We start from the raw sequence: 12,140 nt of genomic DNA on the forward strand, positions 1-12,140 counted from the left end.
TCTTTTCTCTAAATGCAGTGTATAGGATTTTTTTTTAAAAAAAATCTTTCGCCTGCCCAGTTTCTCTTGTTGCAGACCAATTGGCCACCATGGCGCCCCAAAGTTCTTCAATTAAAAAAGCCCCACATCCTTTTAAAGGAAGACTTGTAACAGTTAGTGAACACCAGAGGAAAAAGAGAGAACGGTCTTTTAAACAGCTTTCCCTAGCATTGTTAGCCAGACTGCAGGCAGTAAGGCCCAAGGTTAGAGTCTTATAATGGGATGGGGGTGAGAGGAGAAAAAAAATCTATGAATGCTCTACAGGTGGTCTACTATCTTAACAATGGCGCCCAATTTAAAGCATTTTTTCCTTTGCAGAACAACTGTATTTCCAAAATGCTTTCCTTTAGCTACTGATTGAACCAAAGAAAAGTACCATTATTAACCAGACATGCAGGTTTTCTTTTGTTTTTAAAATCTGAAGTGCTTGAAATCTTGGCAGACTTCTATGGTTTTCAAAAATCAAAGCATCAAAGCTGTATGATACATCCTATTTCAAATAGCCTGCCCCTGTTTGGAGTCCCAGTGCATCTGGGGGGCACCAGGTTGGGAAAGGTTGACAGAAAAGCAAATGACTTGAATTGGTGGCAGTGGCAAGAAGCCCTCAGCCTGCAGCTGGGACTGGACAGCCCTTGCCTTAATGATGCCACCACAAGCTGGGGCACGGAAGAAGGATCCCTCAAGCTTCCCTGGAGGCTGAGGATCTTTCATAGAGGAGAATGCACCAAGTATTTACCGCCTGTGACCGTGCAAGTGTCAGTTGGTGTCAGTCCCAGACAGTGATTCCACCTTCTCCAAGTAATGGCAAGTTTGCTGGGATCGCATTAGTAGTGGTAGCAGAAATGAGGCTGTTGGAGTTCATGTTCCGCTCTAAGATCACTGAATGCAGCTAATGGCCAAGGAGCCAAATGCTAAAAGGAAGGAAAAACTTGAAAGATCCCACAGATGAAGCCAGAACAATTTGTATTATTTAAAAGGCAGCCTAGATCTGAAGAGCATCCATGATCAGATCACCGATGAGAAATCCCAGTGCACCTGCAGTCCACACAGGGCCACAGCACTATAAACAGCAAAGAAAAAATCTTGCTTGGCAAAAAATACTGTGAATGCAGGGTCAGTGGTCAAAACATTCCCTCCATGGGGCTGGATTGCAACTCCCACTTACCATGCTGCCTGTGGCTGATGGGGACTGCAGTCCAGTAGCATCTCAAGGACCACCCTGGAACAACAGGTCTCTCAAAGGATGAAAGAAGGCTTCTGGGTCTAAGTAGTTGTAATATAAGGTAAATACTTAACATTGGGAAGTGAAATTCCTTTTGTGTTCAAGAAGGATTAAAAAATGCTCTTATGTGATCTCAGCTGCTGAAGCAGGACACAAGCTGTTGAGAGAAAACAGAAGAGTCAGCAGAATGGGGGAAAAGTGAGATGGGTGGGAAAAGGAGGGTGTTGCTTTGACTTGCCAAGTCAGTAAGCAGCTTAGGGTGTATCTTTCCAAGCAATTAAAAACACTTCTGGCAATTAAAAGCACTTTGCAAAGCAGAACTCATGTGCTTTCCAAGGTGAGTTCTTTCAGTGGGCAATAGCAGGCTGCCCTTCCCAATCTGGTGCCTTCCCAAGGTGCTGGAGGTTGTGGATGATGGGACTTGCTGTCCAACACCTTTGGAGGGCACCGGATTGGGAAAGGCTGATGTAATATGCAGTAGAAATAGCTGCATGAGCACTAAACGATACTGGGGGAAAACTCTTTCCTTTTTGAATGAATTCTGTAGTCATACAAATGGGGGCCTGCTTTTTAATTGAGCAATGCAAAAGGAATGGGCATGATGGAATGAACAGAAAGTACAATCAGTTTGTGATAATATTTGGGAAGTCGCCATACCTTTGAAACAAAGCAGGGTAAACTGAAACAAGCATATCAAATGGATGTTCCTCTAAGTCTGGAATTGGTTTCATATTCAAAGTACAATTTTGATAAGCAAAACACCTACAATTCACACAGTACACAATTTGGGGATCTTGAAAAGTAGAAAAGCAGAAAAAATTCCAGTTATGAAAATTTAGGGAGCAGTGCCATCCGCTGGCCAAATTGGGAACTAAAAATATCCAAGCTAATAAGTAATATTTACCAAAAATAATGTGGATCATTTCATTGCGCTCATTAATTAAAATTGTATGCGCTTCTTGGCAACCCCATGTATTCAGCTGCATGTTGACACTCAGTGTCCCAATTTGAACAAGTGACTGGCCCCCAGCTTCTCCCTTTGGATTGTTTAATGCAAGGTAAGTTTCTTGCAACTATCACTTCAGGGTAGCAAACAGCCAGCAAGCACATAGTTTGTCCCATTTTTCACTTTATTTGTATTTCGCTATAGGTACATGCTGGACCCAAACATGACTTCACAAGGTGTGTGTGTACCATTTTGATATCACAAGCTACAGGCAGTGCTTTTCCTTCCCTGAAATGACTTGTGTCCGCAGAAGTGATTCCCATGGTTGGGTTTCAACTCCTATCAGCCCCAGCCCGGATAGCCAATGGTCAGGAATGCAGGAAAGCATTGTTGGAACATCTGTGGGCACCACGTTGGGAAACCATGGATCAGTTTATGGGTACTACCATGTTTATGTATCTAATGTCCAGTTGGTTTCACCAACATCACTAAATCTGGACCCAACCCATTTCATTGAAATAATTTAGGCTGTAACTCTATGCATGGTAAAATATCACACTGCAATATGTTGCAGCCCCACTGAACCCAGGGCACTGGGTTGAAAGAAGAATGCGCACGGTTGGATTGCATATTTGAGAAAGTGACCAGAACATGCCTTCTGGTGTGTAACATTAGTTACTCCCTTAAACCATGCTAACTTCCTTTGTTAATGCTGTAAGGTGTGTAATCTGGGGCACTCCTATGGTCCCCAAGCATTCCCCATGCTGGCCATGACTGGTGGAAAGCAGGGCCCTTGACAACTAGGAGGCACTAAAGTTGCCCACCCCAAATTTCAGGATAGATAAAGACGCTGTGTACAGATCGCTAAAGAATAATAATTCTTATTAGCAATTAGAAGTGCTCTAGGCCAATTATTCTGGAATTAAAAGTGAACAACAGTGTACTGGTAGAACCAAAGTGCAATCCTATGCATGTTTAGCTGGAAATAATTCAGACTATGTACTCCCAACTGCATTTAAGACCACAACTTTTGTGAACTCTATAATGTACATATGAGCACAGAAAGGCTGAGTTATGCTATTAAACTAACCAATCTGGCACACGTCTCCAGAAACTAAAGCTTCTTGGAATTCACACCTTTTCAGTTTGCCTTCTTTCCCTAGGATGGTAGACTTACATTTTCTCCAAAGGTGAAAATGCAGGGCCTGCTTCTCCTTCTGCTTAAAACTTCACAAGAGCGTTTTCTTAGATTGTTGCTAGAGCTGCAAAGAAGCACAGATTTTCTAGATTAGAGAATTCCCGTGCCCTATACATTGGTACTGAAGAACCACTTTTGGCTCAGTTGCCGCGGTTCATTGCCTTTGGCTGTACCCTTCAAACCACAAACAGGCAGAAATAGCAATGAACTCGCTTTTAGCAGTTGCGGCCGTAAATATTGAGAAATTCTAGTGTGTTGTCTCCCCTGCCCCCACCCATGTGCAAAATGTAGTTTGGAAAAGAAACACGGTGCCTCTTTTAGAACTGAGCATGCTGGGGGAAAGTCCATGCTTGTGGATCTAACACATGTCTGCAATACCCTTAAAGCGGACTTGGGAAACACTGCAGATAATGATCTGCATTCGTGCATCTTGCTGAGTGCACAAACCCTGGAAGGCAGCAATTCAGCCCGGTTTCTTTGTCCAGTCCACCAAAGGCGCTTCTGGCAAAATCCACCATGCATCAGCAGCAGCCCCATGGAATTCATCCATGAAACGCAGTGAGCTGTTCATGTGGGAAGAGGGCAAGCTGGAAGGGGGGGGGAATTGCCCCACTCCACCACCCTGTCTGAAGTTCAGCCCCTGCCCTGCCCAGGTTGGACAGCCGCCACCTCCAGCAGCTTTTCTAGCGTTCCCCCCCAGCCGCCTTTCCAAGAAATTAGCTGGCTGGGCTGGCTGCCACAGCCACGACCTTCTGTTCCTGTTAGGCAGCAGTTCAGTCAGAAGAGCTTGGCTGTGCCCTTGAAATCTCTGTGATATTCCATCATGTCTTGCGAGATTTGCCCATCCTGCAACATCTCAGAGCACTTGTAATTACGGTTTTCATATGAGGTTGCATGTGCATTCCCCTGTTTTTCCTCCAGCAAGAAACAAACCCAAGGTGGCTTATGCAGGTCTCCACTCCATTTTTGTCCTCAGAACAACCCTGTGAGGATAGGCTGAGAGTAGACGATTTACCCAAAGTGAGCCAGTGAGCTTCCTGGCTGAGTGGGGCCTGGAGCCTCGGTCTCCCAGGACGCCAGTTCACCGGCTGCCACGTGAGAGTCCCCTGGAGCAGCAGCAAAGGTGAGGAACAGGGAACAGGTGCATGTGTGGCAGCAGCCAGAGCAGAGATGGAGACAAACAGGTGCAACTTGTGCTTCAGGTAGCATGGGCTGGATCAGAAAGTTGCTGAGATTTCCTTGTATCTTTCCCACAACTGGCATCTTCCCGTTTTCTATTATGGGTGAAACTAGGGTGGAACATTAACTGGACTCATATATGTCTTAAGGGAAGGGCCTTATAGATGATCAAGTCCTTTTTTCTGCCAACGCAAGGAATTCATTTCTCCAGAATTCCTGACAGTCATCCAACCTCTACTTAAAAACCTGTAATGAAGGAGAGTCCACGACCTTTGGAGGAAATCTGTTTCCCCATTAAACAGCTCAGACTATCAGGAAGTTCTATAATTTTTCTTATAATGTGAGCCTCTTCATCAAGGACTTTTCCTGTGGAGCAATAGAAGACAAATTTTCTCCATCAACCATGGGACAGCCGTTCAAATGTCTGAACAAGGCGATCGGTTCACCTCTTCATTGTTTCTGTGTCAAGCGAAACATCCCCAGCTCCATTAACTTTTTCTTGTAGAACATGGTTTTGAGCTACACCATCTTCTGTACCATCTTTTGGCTACATTCCCAAAGAATTGTCAAGATTCTTCTTGGACAGTGGTGGCCAGAACATGGCCAACTATCTTTTTTTTTTTTAAGATTTTTTTAAGATTTTAAACTAATACTAAAGACATCAATCATCAAATACATCGGACGTACTGGGTCAGCCCCCTACTACATATCTTTTAACATTCCATAGTCATATTCAAATTGATTTATAATAACTTAAAAGCATCTTTAAATCTAAGCCAAGTCCTGTTTCTCCAGCCAATCATAAAAAAACCAAGTTTGATAGAAGTCAGTATCTTCTTTCTCCTTCAGTGATAAAGTCAATCTATCCATTTCTGCACCGTCCAGGATCTTTTTTAAAATCAGTTCATCGGTGGGTACATGGCCAACTATCATGAACGGTGCATGAGATCCTACAGGCTCCAGTTTATTTTGTCCCAACTTGCCAAACGTTTTGGAGCATGTCTGCTTTCTCAGGGGTTCCTTGTGCAAAACAAAGCCTTGACATCGCATGTTCACCCGCAATGCCTAGAATGCAATACGCCATGCTGGATCATACCAGAGGTCCATCTTCACGCAATGGCCAGCCAGCTGCTTGAGGGAAGCCCAAGTAGGGTGCAAGTACAATAGCATCTTCTCACGCCTGCTCCCCAGCAGCTGGTGTACAGAACATATTGCCTGTAATACTGTTGGTAGCACAGAGGAGGTGAAAAAGCCATTAGGAGAAATATTTATTTATTTATTTATTTATTTAGAAAATTTCTATGCCGCCCCATTCGCCGAAGCCTCGGGGTGGCTCACAAAACATTAAAATATAATACATTAAAAATATAAAACGAATTAACAATATAAAATAAGTCGCCCTGGCCAAAGAATAAAATAAGGAAATAATATTAGCAATTAAAATGACGTTTGACTAAAAAGGTCTTCGCCTGGCGCCGAAAAACAAATAACGACGGTGCCAGGCAGACCTCTCTGGGGAGCGCATTCCATAGATTGGGTGCCACCGCAGAGAAAGCCCTCCTCCGAGTACTTACTCTCCTAATTTCTTTCATGGAGTGTTCCCAGAGAAGGGCCTCTCCCGCAGATCTCAGGGGGCGGGCGGGCATGTATGGACGTAAGCGCTCCTTCAGGTAACCAGGTCCCGAGCCGTTTAGGGCTTTATAGGTCATCACCAACACCCTGAATTGGGCCCAGACTTCAATGGGAAGCCAGTGAAGCTGACGGAGAACTGGAGTCATGTGAGCATAATGCCCCGTCCCCGTCAGCAACCTGGCAGCTCTATTTTGAACCAATTGAAGTATCCAGACCGTCTTCAAGGGTAGCCCCACGTAGAGCGCGTTACAGAAGTCAAGACGGGAAGTCACCAACGCGTGCGTCACTGTCGCCAGGCAGTCGTACTCCAGGTAGGGGCGCAGCTGATGGATCAGCCGATGATAGTTTCCTGCTCCATGGATTTGCCTAATTCCTATCTAAAGCCATCCAAAGTGGGGACCAGTTTCCCTAAAAGCAATGCTCTGAGTGAGACAGATGAGATTGGATGGAATCAATAGATTCAGATCAAGCTGAAAAGAGGAGCAGGGAATGCGTGGGCGAGAGTAAAGGTCCACCTTATGCAAAGAACCAAAGCAATGAGGTCAAGCCAAGCCCAATCCAGCAAGGACCTCCGGGGAAATGTAAAGTCGGAATGAGATGAAATCACAATACTAATACCCACACCTATCCTCTGGGTATGGTCCCTTATGTAGTAAACACTGCGCCATCCATGCACAACGGAGTCATTGGCAGGTTTGGAGAAACTCCGTGTTTTGCAGTTGCCCAAAATTACTTTTGGGGGGGACCCTAAAGGGGACGAAGTCCAAAAACAGTATAAGGACTGAGCATGTTCAGTATACGGGAAATGGAATGGAATTTCCTAGGAAAGGTTATGGCTGCCTGGAACCCTGAAGAGGAGCACTCCACGAGGCAACATTTTGTTGCAGGTTCCACTGCATCATCTCAGATTCCAAGAAAAAGGTTAAAATGCAGGTTCCTGCCTTGAACAGGGTAACTGCTGAGCAGTACAGAACATTTCTGCCAGTGCATCTTCTCTCCTCGCTATAGAACCTGCAGGCGCATGGGCCAGTCCTTTTCTGGTTCTGTCAGGGAAAGGGCAGAGAACTGTTCCTGATGCCCTCTGCTGGCTGAAGGGATGAAACACACATCATTATTTTTTACAGATATCAATAAAATCATATGCAGAAGCTGTTTAACTATGATAACCAGCTGCAGATTCTTTTCCTATACAGGGGAGATAGATGCATGCACACTTCATAATTTAAGATAATTAAGTTACTGAACTTCAGTAGCATTCAAAATAATCTATTACTATTAGTATTATTACATTGCATTTATATCTTGCCTTTCTTCCTCTTGCAAGGAACCTAAGCTGGCTTTCAAGGTTCTCCTCTAATTTAATATATTAATGCAATATGTTTAAAATATTGGAAATATTCAGAACAGTATTGCTAAAATCGCTGCTTGGGTATAACATTAAATGAAATAAATATATCACTCATAGGGTTATAGCTCTTCCAAACGAGGTGTAACAAACTGAAATTCCTCACAACTATCATGCAGACCTTCTCTTTGTGTATGCCCCTCACATACAGAGAGAGAGAGAGAGAGAGAGAGAGAGAGAGAGAGAGAGAGAGAGAGAGGGAGGAAGAGAGAGATCACACCTTTCACTGCTTACCACTAACTTTACCTACAGTGATGTGCATTTGTGTGTTTTGAATTTCTGTACTTTGCTTCAATCTTTTGTTGCACTTTTAAAGTAAAGAATTTAGTTAAAAGGTACTGAGATCAGTTAAGTGACCCACAAGTGAATCAAACAGGATAAGGACTACACAGCCAACAATGCACACTCAGTCTTGGGTAGAATCCTCTCACCTCTTCCTTGCTCCTTTGAGCTGCATGGGTGATGCTCAGAATAACATCTGCCAATTGCTGACAGAAGGAATCCCTGCATGATGCTCTCCTCTTGTGCTGCGGACATAATTTGACATCCCTGCTTGGTAGTCTCTCTTGCCCCAGTGGCACCCACTTATATGGCACAGGAACAGGGGCGGCAGAGGAAGTCTTTAGCCAGGACACTTCCTGGCTTTTGGGTGCCTGCTCAAGCACCACCAAAAGAGACCAAATGGTTCACCAAAACAGGGAATGAAAGCAGGCACAGGTTTGCCTAAAATATGCATATGCTAATTGGGATGCATAGATGCAAATCTGGAAATCAGTATGAGAAGTTCAAGAGAAAGGCAGCATGTCCCACCCCAGAAGGAAAGGCCATGGGCAGGTGCTGTGCGTGGAGGGCCTGCTTCATCTGCTGTCCAGGTCCTAACCATGGATGGGCAAGATCAAGGTCCCACCACTCCCCACAGTTGGATGGACAAACCTTCAAACAGAGGGCCATCCTCTGTAAAATAAGAGATCTGGCCATCCTATCCCAGGAGTATAGGAGCCAAGAACAGCAAGGAACTGGCCCTGTTCATTTCTTACAACGCCCCAAATAACCCAAGTTGGTGGGAAATCGAGCTGTGGGCTTAGAAACCAAGCTGTGCCGTGTGTCAGCATGGGTGGACCCACAGCTGCTTCCCCCTAGGAAGGCAGGTGCTGCTGGCAGGGCTGCATCTGGCAGGAGACACAGGTAACAACTCAGCGTGGCCAGCGTGGCCTAGTGGGTAAAGTGCTGGGCTGGGGCTCAGGAGAAGCAGGTGTTAGTCCCCTCTCAGTCATGAAGCTCATTCGGTGACCTTGGCCCAGTAACTGCCTCTCAGCCTAGTCTACCTCACAGGGTTGTTGCTGTAAGGATAAATGAAAGGAGGAGGGCTTGGAAGCTGTCTGGGGTCCCTTGCAGGAGAAGAAAAGCGGGGTATAAATGTAATGCAATAATAGTAGTAGCGACTGATCTTTTGCTGGCAGTTGTACAACATAATGTGTCCTTCCACTTTTAGGACAAGGTTATCAACCAACTTTTCAGCATGTGTACTTCTCTGCATTAACCAAGACTGAATTCTGCTGGGGTGGGATGCTGAAAAGAGATTTCTTTGAAGGTTCCATCACATACCAAAGAAGCAAACCACATTTCAGGCTAAATGTTAACCTTTAAAACAGCCTTCCCTTGAACCTGCAGATTTCTCCAAAACAATTAAGCTAGAGTGAGACAAGATCCTTCCTGAGCCTGGCACCCGCCCCCTGCTCCCCAAAATGTTAAGAACCACAACTCCTAGTTTTCCTAAGCATTGGCCAAGACATCTGGAGGGGACCATGCTGGGGAAAGCTGGTTCACATATCTCATTGTGTTTATTCACCAGCAGAATCAGCCCTGGATTGTCGTTCATTCGACAAAGAGAGCTCTCCTCTTTGACACACTGCACTTTATATGCATGCTTGCAACCTGGCAGATTCTTCCTGTTCCTCTAGAGAGCAGCATGCTCATTTCACGATTTGGAATCATGATCACAGTATTAGCATGGAGTGGAATAGTAGGCCTCAAATTACTTGCTCAAACAGGCAAGGAATTGGGAAGAAATGGATGAGAAGTAAAACATTCCAGGGTATGGACTCCACTAGGAAAAAAACAAATATTGAGCTTTCAGAACAAATTCAGTTCCAGATATATGATTCTAAAATTGTAGAAATACCAGCAACCAAGGGCCAATTAACAGAACCAAGTTAATTGCCATGGCATGGCCCTGGTGGCTCCCCATTGCATCATTCCCTGACCATAATAAATTTTATATCACCCCGAGGTTTCCCCATTTTAGCAGGAATTGTCTGGCATGACCATTTAGGAGAAATCCTTTTCAGAGAAGTTAAAGTTTTTTCTACCCATTTTCAACATATGGATGGTAATTGACTGGCTATAGGTGCATATCAGAAATTTTAATTTGGCTTGGTGTGCAATTTTAAATTGATTAAACACTGTACATAAATGTTCTGCCACTGCACAAAGCATTCAGACTCAGATGCTTGCAATGACTTCCCCACCACTCCAATCTGAGCTTCCTTCTGGGTTCTGAGAATTCAGCAGATTGCAACCTGCATTTTAAAAGCTTATCTTCCAGCCGTAAGGTCCAGAAACTTGTTTTTTTAATAACCCCTGCAGACCAAATGATGACATCCTTGGAGTAACAAATTTTGCCTCAGAAACCGACAGGTGTGCACAGAAATGTCATTATAGTAATTTTGATGGACAGGAGCTCCTCTTCAGGTACTACCCAGAATCCTGTCACCAGCTGTGTGGATCTACACTAACAAACCAGTTCTTGCATTTTTCAGCTCTATTTCTGAAAGCAATTGTGCATTTGAGGCCAATGCTTCTCTACGCACGGTGTTAGTTGTGCTCTCATGGTCCTTTGCTCACACAAAGTTGTGGGGGGTTTTCATGCCATCCTGAATCCCTTAGCTGCTTCTCCTGCATTGTTCTGTGTGGGGAAAACCCAGCATTATTGCTACGATTGCTTTGTACTTGGCATCAGCCTCCAGGATGGTTCCTCCACTAGGGAATGGTCTGCCAAGCCTTGGGAGGGGCCTGTTGGTCCTTGGGAAATCCTCAACCTGCAGGACATTTGGGAGGAAGCAAGCAGGGAAGGAACTGGATAAGAGATAGAGCACAAGGCTATTTAAGGGGCTTCAGCATCTGGGAGATCATTCAGTCCTTTTCCTGCTTCTCTGCTGCCCCCACCCAGAGTTTCTCTTTCCCCGCCTCTGAAAAGTAAAGTTTGTGCGTCTTTTCTGCCTGGTGGCCTCGTTTGACCTCTTGCTCTAAGAACAACTGCTGAGCTGCATGTTCGCTCTGAGGTCAGTCCGAGACTCTTCAGTGTCCTCCCAAGTCAATCACACTGACTGCGTTCACACATAGTGACAAACAACCCTACCTGGTACATCAGCTCACACATTTTTGCCCGGACTAACTGGTTGGACAGCTGCGTGGTTTCCCCAGAAATGCAGTTTCGGGATCCCTGCCCCATCCTCTTGTTCTTGCCATGCATCCCAAGTGGACCCATGCGCAACCCCCCTTCCGTTCCCCATTGTTCCCAACAGATCTCAACCGTCTCTTCCTGACTGGTCTGCTGAGGTTTTGAAGGGGGTTTTCCCCCTTCTCCCTCCCAAATGTACCTCCATTTCTGTAACACTTCCTAGCCATCACAGCCCGCAAAGTGTTTTAATTAAATCAAAATAAATCCTCTTGACATGATTCTCCCGCTTCTCCCACCGTGCAATCATCTGCTCCTTCCTAGTTTCAGAGAGTAAACACGGTGATGGGGACATTATTTAACCAATACGAACAAAATGAGCGAGGACATGCATTGCCAGGGTGCCGTGGGTTGTAGAGGTTGGATGGCTGGAGTGGCTCCTTTCCATTGCCACTCTTTCCACAGGACTCTATGGTGTTCCTTCACCGCCAATGGTAAAATGGAGCTCCCAGGTCTAGGCATCTTGCAGTGGAGCATGAAAGCCTTACAATGGACTGTTGTGTCTCTTCATGATTTTGGAAACCAAACATACAGCACTGAAATGCCACAAAAGGACCATCAGCAGCCAGCAAAGATAAGAAAGCACCATGGCTTCTCATGAGGTGCAAACATGGTTGTGGCCATGGGTGGTGGTGAGGGGATCTGCAGGCGAGACGGCTGTACTGGCTTGCCTTTGGGTGGAAGGATTGCTAGCAGAGGCAAATGATGCAGCCCACATGCTAATCCCACACTGCCAATACAGGTCGGAACGTGCAGCTGAGAAATGAGCAGGGAAGGTGGCGAGGAAAGCGGTTGAGCCTTCCCTGATACCTGGTGGGTGACTTCCCTCCAAGAAGAACCCGCACAGGGCCTCTATGCACATGTTGTGGGGTAAAGGGCCGTTTGCACAGCTCAGCCATGGCCTTTGGGTTACAGGCAGGAGGGCCAAGGGCACAGGCAGCGCAACTGTGGACGGTGATTTTCCTGCCAGCGTAAACTGAAGTTGTGCTTTCCCGGCAATGC

Source organism: Varanus komodoensis, unplaced genomic scaffold, assembly GCF_004798865.1.
Source record: "Varanus komodoensis strain SLA01 unplaced genomic scaffold, ASM479886v1 scaffold15, whole genome shotgun sequence".
NCBI classification, from domain to species: Eukaryota; Metazoa; Chordata; class Lepidosauria; order Squamata; family Varanidae; genus Varanus; species Varanus komodoensis.